This window comes from Salvia splendens, chromosome 16 (genome assembly GCF_004379255.2).
Source record: "Salvia splendens isolate huo1 chromosome 16, SspV2, whole genome shotgun sequence".
Taxonomy (NCBI): domain Eukaryota; kingdom Viridiplantae; phylum Streptophyta; class Magnoliopsida; order Lamiales; family Lamiaceae; genus Salvia; species Salvia splendens.
This window is the reverse complement of record NC_056047.1, coordinates 33,510,463-33,526,234: the sequence shown is the minus strand read 5'-3', so window position 1 is coordinate 33,526,234 and position 15,772 is coordinate 33,510,463. Positions and strand designations below refer to the sequence as shown.

The following is a 15,772-nucleotide window of genomic DNA, read 5'->3' as shown; positions in this document are numbered from 1 at the left end:
TTTAACAACTTGCTTGTTAAATAGCTTGAAGGTCAAGAAAGTCTGGTTGATGCACTAAAAGTTAGAATCCTTTGGTGGTTCAAGGGATTCAGAATACTTATAGAGATGCAACATAGAAAGACTAGTAAGTCTCAATGGTTTATACCATGGGAGACGAGCAATGAGTTAAGATCAGTAGTGGGAGCTAAATCCTAGTTGACTACTCCAAGCATTCTTCTAAAGAATGGGATAGTCATATAAGAAGATATCGAAGTCTTTCGAAGGCAAGTTCGATAAGTGAACAATTTTACTCAATAACACCTTATCATTGATGGGATATACGTTGGAAACAACGGGTTATACCTTAAAGAAACTACCATAACATCACTACCTTCTACAACACACGAGTTGTGGACTAGAGGTAAGTTTAGTCCAGCACATCTCAAGGTGTGGAGTTATTCCAAGACATGTTTTGGAAAAGGTATCCAAGTAATTGGAGTTGTGTACTGAGGTATGTTTTAAGGTTGTCCCAAATGATAGAAAAGGTACAAGTTCTATAATCTTCCACGCAAGATAAGTGTTTGTTTACACGAATACTAGATTCTTTCATGAAGATTATGTGAAGAACTACAAGCCTAACAAGCATGATAATTCTCAAGATAATGAGAATATATATTTTCCATCTTAACCAAGAAGTCATACCATTAGAAACTTATGCACTAAGAAAATCAACGTTTGTACATAAGATTGTAAGAGTCGTGTCGTAGTGGGAGCGTTCTTTGCGAACATAATAAGTTCATGGGTCTAGAAGAGTCTTAAGACTCAGTCTTAGATCAACTTGAACATAATCCCTGTAACTACAAGGACGCAATGACTTATTCAGATAATCATTCTTGATAAGATGATAGATTCTGAATAACAATCTTAAATAGACAAGAATGTTTGCAAGACTTGCGATACTACCCATAGACTATTTCAGTCAGTGGGAGCTAGTGGACCTGCAAGTGTAAGCATGGATCTGAAAAGGCTAGAATAAGGCAAAGGGTTATACCCAGAGAGAATTATATTCTCGTCTGCTATTTTTGCCTAAGTCGATCTGTATATTGTCTATTGTAGCCTACATAAATTAGGATGTATGTACTATGATTGTCAAGACATGTTTCTTTGAGTAGAAGTCTTGAGGAGATCATCTGCATGGAACATCTTAATGGTTATGTAATACCGGGCAAGAAAGTTGAAAGTGCACTATATTTGGTATTCTTGGTACTCTACGATGATAACATCTATAAAAGTTGATAAACAACTAAGAGGGTTATCTAGCGTAGCAAACTGGTCGTCTACCCAGTTTAAGGATGATGGATTTAAGATAATCTAGTTACATTCTAAGCATCTATCTCATTAGATTGCTAGAAAAAGAATGTATGTTTCCTTAAAGAATCCTACATCTACACAATACTTAGACACTTTAGCATTGAAAATTCCAAGAAAAGGTTTTTCTTTTTCTAGACGGAATTATTTTGTCTCTAGTCAAGTGTTTTTTCGACATTGAATGAGATCAAGAAGAATGAGACAAGTTCCATAATCGGAAGTCTCATGTATGCTATGATGTGTATTAAGTTAGATATTAGTTTTGCCGTTGGCATAGAAGCATGATATCATTTTAACCATGACCAAGGACATTGGATTGGGTAAAGAATATACTATAGTACTTGAAGAAGACTAAACGGTATGCTCTAGTTTACCAGATATCCATGTTATGTCCTTTAGGTTACATCGACTCGATTTTATAATTGATCGGTGATCGAGTCATCCTCTGACTATGTGTTCACTCTATGAGTTGAATACTGAGACATGAAGGAGTGTTGATCAAATCATAGACTCTATCATGAAAATTACAAGTGTGGTTTCATCGGAAACTACTAAGGTAGTTGTTCACCGTGATTCCGAGTATGTGTATGAGTATTATATTTTGTTATAATTACTCTAGTCATACGTCTAACTCGAGGGAAACACGATCTGATAAAGCTAAGCAATCACATAGAGATGAAGTATGAAATTAATTAAGGATTAAGTGCGCAGCAAGACGTTATGGTTTCCAAGATATCATCAGAGAACAACCTAGCAGAACTTTTCACAAAATGCCTATATGGTAACATGATTTACACATGAGGTGAAAAGTAGGGTAGTTCGATGTATCATGGTTCGAGACCTGCTTAGAGTATAAGTGGGAGAGTTTTGGCCGTGGGTATACTTGGCTACTGATTAGGTCGCACCATGCAGCTGCTTCTACATCAGCCTGTCCATATACATCCAATGCTTGGAGTTTTTGTTAGGATTGGTATACTGAAAAGCACATTTCGAGCATGTTGCACGGATAGAATTGCTTGTATACAATAAATTCTACAATCCACTTTTAACCCAAGGCGAGAAGAAATAATTTTATCGCATTGGTGTTTGCTTATGCATTTATAAGATGTTTCTCAAACATTTAAATGTATAAGAAGCAAATAAGTCTAATTCTTCTGCATAGTAGACTGGTCGTGAACGACGTTCACAGAAGGTGACGCAGTCGGTCCTTTGCAGAAGAGAAATAGAATTTCACAACCTAGATAGGATTTGGCTACCTATCGTGAAAGGTTGCAGTGTCAGTCCGCATGTTTCCTTACCTTAGGAAATAAACGACACCGGTGTGGTATAGCACTGAAGGATCTAACAGTTGAGATAAGTCTTTCTTGCTATTTACTGAAAGACGAGGTCTCGGTGATTGTTATTTCTTAATCATTGTTGATATAACATTGAGCATACGATATTGATTATGCAATACTTTGATTTATCAAATGGTGCGGATTTTTCGCAATCCAAGAATCCTGATATCTTGGGTAGTGGTGATCTATGTCTAGAGGTGCTAGTATTGTTATCGCAATGAATCGTGTGCTGGGTGAGTCCAGTTTGATAATATCCTCAAGAGGTGTTCGAAAAAGGTTTTATTATTCAGAAACCCGGCCGGTTGGAATTTATTCCAGAATAATAAATAAAGATTTTGAACTAGACAACTCTTGGAAAAAGATATTAATTAATTAAAGTCAAATAGCAGACTTAAATTAATTAATGGATATTTATATCTTAAACACGAGAAATAATAAATTAAAGAGGTAAAGCCCGGATTACTCGTAATTTGGGATTGGACGGGCAGTCAATATTATTATTCTATAGTGGATGATAATAATATTCTATTGGACTTGTATTAAATTGGGGCTCAATTTAATTAGTAAAAGTCCAACAGGTTTGGCCCAAGTCCAACCTCCATGGATCCCTAATCTGGCCCATCATAACTCTATATAAAGGAGACTAAATAGAAGACAAAAGGGGGGATTTGACTCTTAATTTTCGTGCTCCCAGTGGGAGTGGACGAAAAATCGGTTTTTGAGAAAACTGATATTCTGTCTTCTTTCTAGTCAAGCCTTTTTCGATTATGACAAGCTTTGCCCACCCAAAGGTCATTATCTGAGTTCGGGATACAGATTAGAAGATTCGTGGTTGAGTACGAAGAACATTACGTGGAGAAGGCGCAAGCAATCGTCGATTCTTTGGAGAATCAGATCGGTAATCCTAAACCGTAGAATATCATGAATTAGGATTTTAATTCCTTAAGCATGATTTTTGTGCGTTCTTGTATGCAATTCAATGTTTTACATGTGAATCAGTTAATCCCATAATCAGTCAAATAGATCCATATGTATGATTTATTTGTGAATGCATGTCTTCCGCTGTGCAAGGGGCACCAAACCCCAGCAGTTTTTCTTGCAATAATTCGGTCTCAAGAAAATCTTGGACTAGGGGGTCAATTACATCAACATAGCATAGATTTTCAGAATCGATAGGCTTCTCATGGCCTCATTGATATCAAAAGTGAATTTCTCTCCTTGAAAATCAATGCAAATTGTCCCCTCAGGCATGTCCACGATTGTCTTATTTGTTCTAAAAAATAGTCTCCCTAATAATATACCGCTAGACTCCCTAGCTTTAGACTCACTCATCTTGATCACATAAAAGTCAGCTGGGTATGTAAAATTATGCACTCTCACCAATACATTTTCTAGCACGCCCTTAGGATTTATGCATGACCTATCAGCCAGTTGGATTAACACCCTAGTGTTTGACAACTTTACTCCCTTCAACCGATTATAGATTGCTAATGGCATGACATTTATAGATGCTCCCAAATCACACATCGCATGCTCGATTTTTATATCTCCAATAGTTATGGGTAAGGTGAACATACCTGGGTCGGCTCTTTTGGGCGGTAGCTTCTCCTGCACAATTGCTGACGCTATCCCTTCCACCATGATTTTTCCATCTTCCAGGGCCTTCCCGGCTATGAACTCCTTGATGAATTTCCCAAGCGGGGGTAGCTTCACGGCTTGGAGGAATGGTATGGTGACATCCAGCTTCCCAAAAATGGACATGTAGTCCACTGGGTTCTCCTTCTTCCTCCTTGTCAAGAAACGGTAAGGAAATGGTTTTTTCCCTTTCGCCTCTTCTACCGGTTCTTCAACAGCCTTCCTGGAGTCTTTCTTGGGCACATTCTGGGCTGGAGTCTCTGTCATGGGTTCTGTTTCTTTAGGAGGGTCTTCCCTGGACCGTACGCCTTTGGTTTCATATTTTTCCAATGGTGCTTCATCCAAGAAAAATGGATCCTGCATCTGAGGCAGAGGTCTGTTGAGTTCTCCCACCGAGATGATGTCGCTTCGTACCTTCGTTTTACTAGGCTCTCCACTTGGTTTCTTTGGTTGTGGCCCATCATAGGCAGTACCGGACCGCAATGTGACCTTGTTCACGTTTGCCTTTTCAGGTACATGGACTGTAGATGGGAGTTTCCTTGAATTCCCTTTCAATTCACCCATCAAATTCGCCAGCTGGGCTAATTGCCTATTCATCATATCTATGTTTGCCTTATGCTCCTTCTGGGCATTCTGCATCTCCTGCATTACTTTATTATTGGACTGCAAATCACCCTTGATACTCTGCTGCGAAGTGATCATTTCTTCCATCATGTCCTCCATAGATCTCCTTGACCTGTTAGGATATTGGAACTAATTCGGACCTTGGTGCTGGCTATACTGGGGGTTTTGGTTGGGTTGGTAATTCTGGAAGTTTTGCTGGTTCTGGTTAGGAGGGTATTGGTTATATTGGGAACGAGGGTTGTATTGGTCTTGGTGATATTGATTCTGGTTTTGGTTTCGGAACTGGTTCTGGTTTTGTTGGTGTTGGGGACCTTGACTATGCTGATTCTGGTAATTTTGGTAGTTCCTCTAGTGGGGTGGTATATAAACAGGGTTGAGTTTTGGCTCTGTGGGTTTTGGTTTTGGGGTTGTTGGTTCCTTCCTGACCAGTTGGATTGGTGGTCGGGATTTGCTGGGCCACGGTTGGGATTTTGGTTCGGGTGGGGGTTGTATTGGTTCTGACCTTGACCTTGGTTTTGGTTTTGGTTTTGGTTCCCATCGCCCCATCAAAAATTTGGATGGTCCCTCCATGGTGCGTCCCGCTGTCTCCCCGGGTTCCAATTCCCACTAGAGTTATAGTATCCTGCAGCATTTACTTGCTCCATATTGATCAAGTCATTCGGGTGATCGTAGGTTGGCCCTTGATTTCCCTGCTCTACACCCTTGTAGCCCCCAGTTGGGGAAGGCGGTGGCGTGTTCTTCTCGATCGCGCTCAGGAGCGTCTTTTTCAGCTCTTCCATCTTCAAGTCCATCTTCTGCTCTATCTTCTACTCCTGGTCACTGGACGTGTAACATACCAAAAATGACCCTAGACGGAATTTACCGTTTTAGGTAAGAAATCGACGATCAAGGATTTTGGTGAATAAAATCGATATTAAAAATAGTAATAACTGAAAAATGTATTTGAAATAATTTTTATAAATCTAAGACATGATGCTTTTTATGAATTTATGTTAGTATGTGAATGGAATAAATAGAAATTAGAATATACATGATAGTTAAATAGAGAAATAAACTAGTAGTAATTAGTTTAAACAAAACTAATCCTAGTTACCTAAACTAAAAGTTCCGTTTATTTGCTATCAATTAGGCATGGCTTGGCTACAATATTTAATTTAGTCTAGAAACTAAAGAAAATTCTAGAAAAAAAAATGAGCTCTCAAGTGTATTACTAAAATATTGCCATGTGTTTAATTAAGTACCACATATTAGAATATCTTGTTGAAGCTAGTATATATATATATATATATATAAGGAAAATAAAATATCTGGGGGATAGCCTTACATTTTGGGAGAAGAAGGGACGGCCGTGGCCATTGATGAGTCTCCGAGTTTTTATCTTCGATTTTATGTCGAAATTTCAATCTGATCGCGTAAAACCTAATAAATCGAGTAAGCCCTATCTATCTATCCTAGTTGTATATGCTGAAGTTCAGTATTTTTTTTAAGTTATAAAATTTGAAATAGTTGATTAAGATGGGGATGTTTTAGTATGCGAATTTATGTTTGATAATTTGTCAGATACTTTACGTTTAGATGTCAGCAAGCATGTTTTGATTGCTATTTTGAAAGTTTATAAATCTTGCCTTGATTATCATGAAATGACAGAATGCAGGGGGTTGTTTTAATGTTGAATTTGGTTGGGTTTTATCTTGTTAGAATGGAGATAAACGTTATATGATGCGCAGAAATGTGTTTAGGATCGAAAAACAAAACTAAAAGAAGTTCAGGTTGAAATTAGGAAAAGGGGTCGAACTGATCAGCCATGGTTCAATAAGTAGTGATTTTATTTTGATAATTCTAATATTGGATTTGGATTCTAGATCGTCGATAACGTCCATAATGAGTCTACTGGAATTTTTTAGACGTTGTTTAGTTGGTTTTTATATTTTAAGTGAATATATATTATAAATGATGATATAAAGAATGTGTATAATTGATATGAACTGCTTGTGAGTAGTACATAAGGCTGATGATTATCATCGGTGGTCGCAAAGATAGGATAATAACCGGAAGAGAAAAACTATGCGAAGAGACGGAAAAGTAAAGGTGGTAAAATGACTTATGCTCATAAGTCTATCAGGTAGCATACTCAACACTTTCTCTTATGTGCTTTATGTGTTTATATGCGAATATGTAACTCGTGAACTTGATGAATTATGATTAATTATGGAAGAAGAGACTTACGAAGTAAACTATGAGGATATAATGAATTGTTGAATGAGTTGATAATGAAAGATAAAAAGGGAAGAGAATGATTGTGACTGTGAAGATGGTTATATAAATGTGGAAATGAGCGTTAAGGTGAATGTGATAAATGATATATATTGATGAGATGCATACAAATATGATTAAATGTGATGATGTCTGATCTATTTGTCTGTGTTGATGGGAATCTGGGATGGTTTTGAGAGTGTTGGAATTTAATCTGTTTATTTGATATGATATGGTGTGAAAAGAAGTTGTTGATATGATATGTTAAAAATTATCGGAAATAAGTAATTTGATGAGAAAATGAATATAATTGTGGTTGTAAAGTTAATGAGATAAATGTGGAAGTGAGCATTAAGGTAAATGAGATAAATGATATATGCCTCTGAAATGTATACACTTATATGATTCACATATGAAGATGTCTGATGATGTCTGTGATGATGTCTGATCTGTATGCGTTGATGTGCTATGTCGGAAATTGTCAGATATAAAGTATATTTGATTGTGTTTACGCCCCGTGCTTGAGTGTGTTCTGTGGGTACAATTGGCATGCCATAAGACAGCAGCGCTGCATTATCTGTGATCTCTCGTCTTCTGGATAACCGAAGCGAGGATCGTCTGCTATCTGATGGGCCCCTATCTGATCTGTCTGATATACACCCTATGGGTGGTCTGTTCCCGGGATTATCTGTCTGTACCCTAATGGGTAGTCTGTGCGGCGTCCTCTTGAGGACCATGACCGCGTCTGTATCCGATTCTGTTTCTGATCTGGTCCGCGTACCCTAGTCTGTCACTAAGCACTTAATGGGGCTATCTATGTGTTTGGATATGTGAAAATGTGGTTGGTTTGTATATGTGCTATGTGTGTTGGTATGTGATATTGCGTTGTATATATCACGTGGAATACTTGATGCTATGGAAATGTTGATGATTGTTGATATGTTCTGCGATTGATATTGTCTGTTGCTGGATTCTGGGCATGGGTTGGTCATAAGGGAGATGCTGCCCAAATTATGTTGAACATAAATAAAATGATAATATGATAGACGTGTTAATTATTTTTTTTAAATAAATGAATAAGAGTTTAAAGAATTTTTGTTAAGTTGCATGATTATTGCTTGTAGAGAATTTTGGCTAAAGTGTTGAGTGTGCTACAGGTTAGTTGGCATTGGAGAGTACTAGTTGAGGTTTCTTACTGTCCGTCTCAGCACTGCATCCTTGACGGGTCACTGAGCTCTGTTACCGATAGATCTTTCGAATGGTTAGTTGTGGCATGTTGGCACTAAATATTATACTAAGCTACTTCCGTTGTAATTGTAAATATTAGATAATGATTTTAATATTTAGTTTTGGCTGGAAAAAAAGAAATAATGAAAATTTTAAATTACCATATTTTATAGTACCGGAATTGTGACATCACCTACTCGGTCGGCGGACGATCGGGTCGGGGGTGTTACATTTTTTGGTATCAGAGCCAGGTTTAGGCGTTCCTAGGCTTCTGGTTGGGTTAAAGTTTGTTTAAACACATGCCACATAGAATATTGAGTCGTTATCACTATCAGTGACCCGATGCAGCTGCTACCATATGTTGATATAGAAGTTTGTCAAATGGAGACTTGACACACTATATATAGTACAGGATTGGAATTCCCGTGTGACTGAGAAAATGGTTGTATGGGACTGGCCACCCCATATAACTTGAATCTCGATAGCGTCATTATCGGACAAAAAGGTTTATCAGTCGAGTGAAATAAGTTTAGAAAGGACGATAAGAATGTGTTTTGTTACATGAGATTGGGGGAATCTATGTTATAACTCTGATATATCATGAGATTTGGTATATGAGATAAATTGGTTATATGTGATTCTGTGAGTTTTGATATGAGTGTTGGCAGTTTAAACTTGTTTACATGAATTGACAATGCATGTGAAGTTCTTTATTAGTGCACACTCAGTTAAACTCTGCTATAAGTCTCATGAAGTCTGAATGCAGACGATAATTTGGTTGCCAAAACGGGTATGTAGAATAGATTGTTATTGAATAAATAACTACCATCGAGGAAGATAACAACAACTCAATAGATTATTTATGTGGCTAGCAAAACGTGTCTTAATTTTGGAAATCTTGTTATAAGGTATGAGTACACTAACAAGCTTATTCACTTGATGCACCACTGACTTAATGACTCATCTTTGCCTCAATAATTTTCTCAATTATGTGAACCGCATAAATCAATTTCTGGGTCTTGTTAGTTAATATTTCTCGTGCGTCTACAGTAGAAAGTCATGCCTTGATTGATTTTCTTGCATCTCAATCACCTTGTTTAGGATCATCTGTTTTGACTTGCAAGGAGGCAATGTGTCTCTGTACCTATTCCTTCTATAATGTGTATGTTTTGATATTATTCCGTATTCTTACCTATTGGGGCTATCAGAGTATTTTTTTTAATTATCTAATATTAGTTTATGCGACCAAAAATTTATATTAAAGATAAATTGATCTGTCTCTTCTGTAAGTTGGTTATAAGATTCCGTCTCTCCGTCTTTCGAAGCTTACCTTTCTAATTTGAATTAGCTTGGAAATTTACTTTACTTGCATAATCTAAGTTTGGATTGTGAGAAAAATGTGTTTTAGGTAAAGGATGTTTTGGGACAACCTATAGTTAAATGTAAAACTTGATGATTTTTACATACTTTGATTACAGATGTTCACAACGAGCTGAACATGGAATTTTAATGTAATTATTGGGATGATTATATAGTTGGATTATCTTAGATAGTATGAATTTTGAAATATACAAGTAGAATTATGTGTGGTGAAAGAAACAGAGGATAAAGCTTTTGTGACATGTTCTGGCGGAGTTTATCCGACTTCAGTTAACCAAGTAAACAATCTCATTCTCTTACCAAATTTTAACTGAACATGCTTTTATATGTCTTCTGTCATGTGACCAAATTTCAGCTTTAACCAAGTTCAAATGAATTAATAATGGTTTTTGTAAGGGAACTGCCCTGTTCTGCCAGGTTTGGGTAAAATACACATTTATGGCTTATATTTTTCATCTAGTTATGTTGAATTTTGACTTGGTGGTTGTCCGGACTGGATTTTCAAAATCAGTACATTTTCTGTAGGAATCTTGGGACATGACAATAGTTGAATTGCTTATGTTTTAACCTTATCACTTTTGAACAAGTGTATGAGGATGTGGTTGTTAATGTGAGATCTGGATGGAGAAATAGTAGTGTTGACTAATAATGTCTTGTAGGATGTATGCATAAATAATGGACCACAATTACGAAATTAAGTTAGAAATTAATGTTTAGTAGATAGACACTAATGGCATGGATTAAGTGAATAAATAGGTTTTTTTGGATGACATATGAATTTTATACTTTCTATATGAAGGTAATATATATTGAAAGGTAACAGGACATAACAAGGACAAGGAGCATGGATAAAGTGATTCATATGTCAAAGGTGTTTAGCATTTTGAGGTAGTATACTCTTCACTAGGTCTTAATTCCTAAATTAAGTTTACGTGATTGCACATAAAATATTGGGTATTTATCGCCGATACAAAATGTGATATGTATATGTTGTTTATGATGTGAAATATGCGATTTTTTGGTTATGTGATAGTATTGGAAGAGTTGGAATCCGATCTGTTTATTCGATATGATAATGTGTGTATTAGTCTACGGATAATATATATGGTTGAGAGGTGATATTATATGTGATCTGTAATGTCTTGGTTTATGGATAAGAATGCGATATATCGTTTGTATTTAACTTTGATAAATCATATGATTATCTGGTGTCATGTCCGAAAGCGAGCTATCTGAATGTGAACTTGTAATGAATATGTATACTTGAAGATGAAGTTTATAAATATGTGATATGATAGCCCTTAAAGGGGCACTTGTGTGCTCGAGATTAGCTATAAACCTATGAAATGTGATATGATTGATAGGTGTGTTTAATTGAGGACTATGATTGTTCCCTCGAGACCTAAATGAAATTAAATGACATGATTGATAAATGTGTATATATATACTATACTAATTAGGTTATGCAATGAAATTCATTATTTGACATGATATCCCAGAGCTTAATGTGAAACTATATAATCTTATGGGTGAAAACTGAATTATGTGATAATTTGTGAATCACCGCTGAAGTGAGGATACGTTATAGGCACATATGTGAAGTAATACGATGACATAGAAAGACATAAGAGAATAAGCGACGCCTTTAGCCTAAGTAAATCTGAAGGAATTTCGAGGACGAAATTCTTTTTAGGGGGGATGAGTTGTAACATACCAAAAATGACCCTAGACGGAATTTACCGTTTTAGGTAAGAAATCGACGATCAAGGATTTTGGTGAATAAAATCGATATTAAAAATAGTAATAACTGAAAAATGTATTTGAAATAATTTTTATAAATCTAAGACATGATGCTTTTTATGAATTTATGTTAGTATGTGAATGGAATAAATAGAAATTAGAATATACATGATAGTTAAATAGAGAAATAAACTAGTAGTAATTAGTTTAAACAAAACTAATCCTAGTTACCTAAACTAAAAGTTCCGTTTATTTGCTATCAATTAGGCATGGCTTGGCTACAATATTTAATTTAGTCTAGAAACTAAAGAAAATTCTAGAAAAAAAAATGAGCTCTCAAGTGTATTACTAAAATATTGTCATGTGTTAAATTAAGTACCACATATTAGAATATCTTGTTGAAGCTAGTATATATATATATATATATATATAAGGAAAATAAAATATCTGGGGGATAGCCTTACATTTTGGGAGAAGAAGGGACGGCCGTGGCCATTGATGAGTCTCCGAGTTTTTATCTTCGATTTTATGTCGAAATTTCAATCTGATCGCGTAAAACCTAATAAATCGAGTAAGCCCTATCTATCTATCCTAGTTGTATATGCTGAAGTTCAGTATTTTTTTTAAGTTATAAAATTTGAAATAGTTGATTAAGATGGGGATGTTTTAGTATGCGAATTTATGTTTGATAATTTGTTAGATACTTTACGTTTAGATGTCAGCAAGCATGTTTTGATTGCTATTTTGAAAGTTTATAAATCTTGCCTTGATTATCATGAAATGACAGAATGCAGGGGGTTGTTTTAATGTTGAATTTGGTTGGGTTTTATCTTGTTAGAATGGAGATAAACGTTATATGATGCGCAGAAATGTGTTTAGGATCGAAAAACAAAACTAAAAGAAGTTCAGGTTGAAATTAGGAAAAGGGGTCGAACTGATCAGCCATGGTTCAATAAGTAGTGATTTTATTTTGATAATTCTAATATTGGATTTGGATTCTAGATCGTCGATAACGTCCATAATGAGTCTACTGGAATTTTTTAGACGTTGTTTAGTTGGTTTTTATATTTTAAGTGAATATATATTATAAATGATGATATAAAGAATGTGTATAATTGATATGAACTGCTTGTGAGTAGTACATAAGGCTGATGATTATCATCGGTGGTCGCAAAGATAGGATAATAACCGGAAGAGAAAAACTATGCGAAGAGACGGAAAAGTAAAGGTGGTAAAATGACTTATGCTCATAAGTCTATCAGGTAGCATACTCAACACTTTCTCTTATGTGCTTTATGTGTTTATATGCGAATATGTAACTCGTGAACTTGATGAATTATGATTAATTATGGAAGAAGAGACTTACGAAGTAAACTATGAGGATATAATGAATTGTTGAATGAGTTGATAATGAAAGATAAAAAGGGAAGAGAATGATTGTGACTGTGAAGATGGTTATATAAATGTGGAAATGAGCGTTAAGGTGAATGTGATAAATGATATATGTTGATGAGATGCATACAAATATGATTAAATGTGATGATGTATGATCTATTTGTCTGTGTTGATGGGAATCTGGGATGGTTTTGAGAGTGTTGGAATTTAATCTGTTTATTTGATATGATATGGTGTGAAAAGAAGTTGTTGATATGATATGTTAAAAATTATCGGAAATAAGTAATTTGATGAGAAAATGAATATAATTGTGGTTGTAAAGTTAATGAGATAAATGTGGAAGTGAGCATTAAGGTAAATGAGATAAATGATATATGCCTCTGAAATGTATACACTTATATGATTCACATATGAAGATGTCTGATGATGTCTGTGATGATGTCTGATCTGTATGCGTTGATGTGCTATGTCGAAAATTGTCAGATATAAAGTATATTTGATTGTGTTTACGCCCCGTGCTTGAGTGTGTTCTGTGGGTAATATTGGCATGCCATAAGACAGCAGCGCTGCATTATCTGTGATCTCTCGTCTTCTGGATAACCGAAGCGAGGATCGTCTGCTATCTGATGGGCCCCTATCTGATCTGTCTGATATACACCCTATGGGTGGTCTGTTCCCGGGATTATCTGTCTGTACCCTAATGGGTAGTCTGTGCGGCGTCCTCTTGAGGACCATGACCGCGTCTGTATCCGATTCTGTTTCTGATCTGGTCCGCGTACCCTAGTCTGTCACTAAGCACTTAATGGGGCTATCTATGTGTTTGGATATGTGAAAATGTGGTTGGTTTGTATATGTGCTATGTGTGTTGGTATGTGATATTGCGTTGTATATATCACGTGGAATACTTGATGCTATGGAAATGTTGATGATTGTTGATATGTTCTGCGATTGATATTGTCTGTTGCTGGATTCTGGGCATGGGTTGGTCATAAGGGAGATGCTGCCCAAATTATGTTGAACATAAATAAAATGATAATATGATAGACGTGTTAATTATTTTTTTAAATAAATGAATAAGAGTTTAAAGAATTTTTGTTAAGTTGCATGATTATTGCTTGTAGAGAATTTTGGCTAAAGTGTTGAGTGTGCTACAGGTTAGTTGGCATTGGAGAGTACTAGTTGAGGTTTCTTACTGTCCGTCTCAGCACTGCATCCTTGACGGGTCACTGAGCTCTGTTACCGATAGATCTTTCGAATGGTTAGTTGTGGCATGTTGGCACTAAATATTATACTAAGCTACTTCCGTTGTAATTGTAAATATTAGATAATGATTTAAATATTTAGTTTTGGCTGGAAAAAAAGAAATAATGAAAATTTTAAATTACCATATTTTATAGTACCGGAATTGCGACATCACCTACTCGGTCGGCGGACGATCGGGTCGGGGGTGTTACAGGACGAAGCACTCGCAATCCTTTCTCTGCTGTATCCATCCCTTGAATTGTCGTACTCCTTCTTAGTGCTCAAAAGCTTCCCTAGGACCTTTTTCGCTTCACTGACCCTTAGTTTCGTGAAGCTTCCTCCTGACGATGAATTTGCCAGATCGTTTGTTGCCTTATTCATCCCCTCATAAAAGGTGTGATGTATCTCTATATCTGGCATGCGATGGTTTGGAGACGCATCCAAAAGGCTCATATATTTCACTCAATAATCGCTCAGGGGTTCGTCGTACCCTTGCCTCACTCGTCTTCTCTCTCTTCAGGGCACTAGTCTTTGATAACAGGAAAAATTTGCCTAAAAAGGTTGACTTGAAATCGGCCCAACTCTTAAAGGAGTTGGGTGGCAGGCGCATGAACCATGTGTTAGCCTCCCCTTTTAGGACGAATGGCAAAGCCTTCAATCTGTAGACATCCTCAGTCGCCCCCGTCGTCCTTCTCTATGCCTTACAAATCTTACAGAACTCATGAAGGAACTCGTAGGGCCCTTCATAGCTCTTTCCATAGTATGTGGGTAAAATTGCGATAACATGGGGCTTCACATCGCAGGCTGTCTGTCCCGGAGTGACAACTATGGCTTGCGGCGGTTCTCCGTCGGCATGCACGTTTAGCGATTCGATCTCTGGGTCATCGTCTACTTGGGCAGCCATCCTCCTTGAATTACCTTCCAATTGTAGCACCAGTTCTGGTATTCCTCCTTCTATGGTGTCTTGCTCTTCGTCACTACTCGTGCCTAGGTTAGACAGGGCTGTTGATAGGCCAGAACGAGTGGTCACGAGTATAGTCCCTCGTTGGAGTATCTTCGGCTTCCAATGGTCAGGAGTCGAACTGCTTCTCATAAACTGAATTAAAAAGAAAAGAGAAAAATTATGCACAGTATATACACCAAAATATCACACATAATAACAGTTAATAACACCATCCATGTTGGGTAACGGTGGTGCACACCCAAACTCCACATTAGTATGATATTGTCCGCTTTGGGTGAAGCCCTCACGGTTTTGCTATTGGGGGTACTCCCCAAAAGGCCTCATACTAATGGAGTTGGGATAGCCCATTTATATGCTTGCAACTCTTGTTCATTCTCCGATGTGGGATATGGTTTGCTTCACCACAATCCTCCCCTCAAACCAAGACCACCAGACCAAGACCACATGTCTGTGCCCCATGTTACAGGTCACCAGGTCACCACAGGTCTTGGTCGAGCTCACGCAGAGACATCGGAGAACTTGCAAGCGCAACCCACCGAACCCCGAGCCACACAGGCCCAGCCCCTGAACCAGGGCTCTGATACCACTGTTGGGTAACGGTGGTGCACACCCAAACTCCACATTAGTA

The 15,772-nt window shown here is 36.9% G+C and overlaps 1 long non-coding RNA gene across 1 annotated transcript; it reads left to right on the top strand.

The window, feature by feature from the left end:
- Nucleotides 1-5,775: 5,775 nt before the first annotated feature.
- Nucleotides 5,776-14,327, top strand: LOC121771593. Its single transcript, XR_006044091.1, has 2 exons — nucleotides 5,776-10,691; nucleotides 14,093-14,327. It is a non-coding gene; the product is annotated as an uncharacterized LOC121771593 (long non-coding RNA).
- Nucleotides 14,328-15,772: the final 1,445 nt, after the last annotated feature.